We start from the raw sequence: 4,336 nt of genomic DNA, 5'->3' as shown, positions 1-4,336 counted from the left end.
TGTTTTCCCTTGCTGCTTTTATTATTTTTTCTTTGTGTTTAATTTTTGATAGTTTGATTAATATGTGTCTTGGCATGTTTCTCCTTGGATTTATCCTGTATGGGACTCTGCGCTTTCTGGACTTGATTGACTATTTCCTTTCCCATGTTAGGGAAGTTTTCAACTATAATCTCTTCAAATATTTTCTCAGTCCCTTTCTTTTTCTCTTCTTCCTCTGGGACCCCTATAATTCGAATGTTGGTGTGTTTAATTAGTTTTCCCAGAGGTCTCTAAGGCTGTCCTCAATTCTTTTTCTTTTTTCTTTATTCTGCTCTGTTGTAGTTATTTCCACTATTTTATCTTCCAGGTCACTTATCCGTTCTTCTGCCTCAGTTATTCTGCTATTGATTCCTTCTAGAGAATTTTTAATTTCATTTATTGTGTTGTTCATCATTATTTGTTTGCTTTTTAGTTCTTCTAGGTCCTTGTTCCACGTTTCTTGTATTTTCTCCATTCTATTTCCAAGATTTTGGATCATCTTTAGTATCATTACTCTGAATTCTTTTTCAGGTAGACTGCCTATTTCCTCTTCATTTGTTTCATCTGGTGGGTTTTTACCTTGCTTCTTCATCTGCTTTGTGTTTCTCTGTCTTCTCATTTTGCTTAACTTACAGTGTTTGGGGTCTCCTTTTCTCAGGCTGCAGGTTCATAGTTCCCATTGTTTTTGGTTTCTGCCCCCAGTGGCTAAGCTTTGTTCAATGGGTTGTGTAGGCTTCCTGGTGGATGAGACTGGTGCCTGTGTTCTGGTGGATGTGTCCGGATCTTGTTTTCCTGGTGGGCAAGACTGTGTCCGGTGGTGTGTTTTGGGGTGTCTGTGGTCTTATTATGCTTTTAGGCAGCCTCTCTGCTAAAGGCGGGGGTTGTGTTCCTGTCTTGCTAGTTGTTTGTCATAGGGTGTTCAGCACTGTAGGTTGCTGGTCATTGAATGGAGCTAGGTCTTAGTGTTGCGATAGAGATCTCTGGGAGAGCTTTCACCATTTAATATTACATGCAGCTGGGAGGTCTCTTGTGCACCAGTATCCTGAACTTGGCTCTCCCACCTAAGTGGCACAGGCCTGATACCCAGCCAGAGAACCAAGACCCTGTCAGCCACATAGCTCAGAAGAAAAGGGAGAAAAAAAGAAAGAAAGAATAAAATAAAGTTATTAAAATAAAAAAAATTATTTAAAAAATTTTTAAAGTAATTTAAAAAGATAAAGAAAAAAAAAAAAAGAAAGAAAGAGGAGAGCAACCAAACCAAAAAACAAATCCACCAATGATAGCAAGGACTAAAAATTATACTAAAACAAACAAACAAGACAGAACCCTAGGACAAATGGTAAAAGCAAAGCTATACAGACAAAATCATACAAAGAAGCATACACATACACACTCACAAAAAGAGAAAAAGGAAAAAAAAATTTATATATATAAAAAAGGAAGAGAGCAACAAAATCAATAAACAAATCTACCAATGATAATAAACTCTAAATACTAAACTATGATAAACATAAAACCAGAAACAAATTAGATGCAGAAAGCAAACCCCAAGTCTACAGTTGCTCCCAAAGTCCATGGCCTCAATTTTGGGATGATTTGTTGTCTATTCAGGTATTCCAGAGATGCAGGTACATCAAGTTGATTGTGGGGATTTAATCTGCTGCTCTTGAGGCTGCTGGGAGAGATTTCCCTTTCTCTTCTTTGTTCACACAGCTCCTGGGGTTCCGCTTTGGATTTGGCCCCGCCTGTGCATGTAGGTCGCCTGAGGGCTTCTGTTCTTCGCTCAGACAGCACGGGGTTAAAGTCGCAGCTGATTAGGGGGCTCTGGCTCTCTCAGGCCAGGGGGAGGGAGGGGTATGGAACGTGGGGTGAGCCTGTGGCAGCAGAGCCCAGCATGACATTGCACCAGCCTGAGGCACGCCATGTGTTCTCTCTGGGAAGTTGTCCCTGGATCACGGGACTCTGGAAGTGGTGGGCTGCACAGGCTCCCAGGAGGAGAGGTGTGGATAGTAACCTGTGCTTGCACACAACCTTCTTGGTGGCTGAAGCAGCAGCCTTAGCATTTCATGCCTGTCTCTGGTGTTTACGCTGATAGCCGCAGCTCGTGCCCATCTCTCGAGCTCGTTTAGTCAGTGCTCTGAATCCCTTCTCCTCATGCACCCTGAAACAACAGTCTCTTGCCTCTTAGGCAGGTCCAGACTTTTTCCCGTACTCCCTCCTGTTTAGCTGTGGTGCACTAGCCCGCTTCAGGTTGTGTTCACGCAGCCAACCACAGTGCTATCCCTGGGATCTGACCTCTGAAGCTGGAGCCTCAGCTCTCAGCCCCCACCTGCCCCGGGGGGTGAGCAGACAAGCCTCTCAGGCTGGTGAGTGCTGGTCGGCAGCGATCCTCTGTGTGGAAATCTCTCCGCTTTGCCCTCTGCACCCCTGTTGCTATGCTCTCTTTTGTGGCTCTGAAGCTTCCCTGCCGCCCCCACCCCCAGCCTCCCACCCACGTCTCCGCTAGTGAAGTGGTTCCTGGTGTGTGGAAACTTTTCCTCCTTCACAGCTCCTCCCAGGGGTGCAGGTCCTGCCCCTATTCTTTTGTCTCTGTTTTTTCTTTTTTCCTTTTGCCCTACCCAGGTACGTGGGGGGTTTTTTGCCTTTTGGGAAGTCTGAGGTCTTCTGCCAGCGTTCAGTAGGTGTTCTGTAGGAGTTGTTCCACGTGTAGATGTATTTCTGATGTATTTGTGGGGAGGAAGGTGATCTCCACGTCTTATTCCTCTGCCATCTTAAAGGTCGCCCCCCGCCCCCTACACCAGGGTTTGTCTTTTAAAGAGTTTTAATTCCCCAGGGAGTCTCAATGTCTCATCTTTCATTTTTATTTGAGGCAGTAAAATCCTATTTGTTTGAAATGGCTTGGATCCAGAAAGGTCAGACAGATCTGTGCCAGTGTACTGGCCACCCCTGCCCCACTGAGCATCTCCACATAAGCTGGCATCACCTTTCTCAGTCCTGGGCCCAGGTCCCTTGGCCGCCTCCTGAGTACTCTCAGCAGTACATTTAGACTAAATAAAGATCTGTCTTTCATCTATGCGTATTATTTCCTAAATATCCACAAATTTTCTCTAGACTAATATAAAATAAATCAAAACTATCCTTGAGTTATGGTTTTTTTTTTATGGGCAATCTTTCAAATTAAAGCTACTAAAAGTACAACTTTGATATTTGTTCTAATATCTGAAACGTTTGGCTTGGACATGTCCTGGCATCTGATTTTAAACACCATCCCTATCTATAACATGACCTCTTAATTCATTTTTACAGTTTCTTCCTGAATAGTGTAGTCATGTACCACTTTTGCTAGTGATTTTATAACAAGTGAATTATTATGCTCATGGCATTCAGTTCCTGGTCATCAAGATCTTACAACTCGGCAGGCATCATGGCAGGCCTGCGAGGCTTGAATGCAGACCTAGCCCCCAGTCTACATCAGAGGCTGTATCTTGAAGCATTTTTAGAATCCAGGTGTGCTGCTTCACATATACTGATGGATCATCCAGGCTTTCTCTCTGCTGTCAGCATCTCTGAGTTCCTTGAAGAGGGTTATCTGAGGGCTCTTAGATGATTGCAAAGGAGCCTGGGGTGAATCTGCACCTAAAAGTCTGCAGTATTTTTGAATATTTACAGAATATTTCTGATTATTTACAGAATTCAGAGCCAGACAAAGCTTCAACATCTCCTACCTTGATGTGCAGATGCCAGCTGTTTGGTTTTGTTGGAGCTTTAGAATTTTACAATCCCTGGACAGTAGTGGTTACAGCATCAAGCCTGACATGTTTTAATAGGAGGAACTTCTCAGAATGGGAGGCTTTCCCCAAGATGTGACTTGGGTGGTATGATGGTTAGTTTTATGTGTTTACCTGACTGGGCTAAGGGATGCCCAGATAGCTGGTAAAACATGATTTTGGGTGTGTCTGTGAGGATGTCTCCTGAAGAGATCTGCATCTGAGCTGGCAGGCTGATTAAAGGAGCTGGCCCTCCCCAAGGTGAATGGCATCCTCCAACCTGCTGAGGGGCCAGATAGAACAGGATGGCAGAGAGACGAAGGAGGGATGTGCTTTTTTCACTTGAGCTGGGATCCTCTCCTGCCCTCAGACATCAGACTCCCGATTCTCAGGTCTTCAGACTTGGCCTGGAGCCTCCAGCTCACAGATGGCAGGTCATGGGACTTCTTGGCCTCCATACTTAATCCTCCATAACGGATCTCTTCCTATTGTTAGAAGATGATTGAAGAAGACAGTTTAGGTGATACAAACTGTATTTAACACCTCATGTA

The sequence above is a fragment of the Lipotes vexillifer genome, unplaced genomic scaffold (assembly GCF_000442215.2).
Source record: "Lipotes vexillifer unplaced genomic scaffold, Lipotes_vexillifer_v1.1 scaffold391, whole genome shotgun sequence".
NCBI lineage: Eukaryota > Metazoa > Chordata > Mammalia > Artiodactyla > Lipotidae > Lipotes > Lipotes vexillifer.
The sequence above is the reverse complement of the archived record's forward strand: the minus strand, read 5'-3'. Positions refer to the sequence as shown.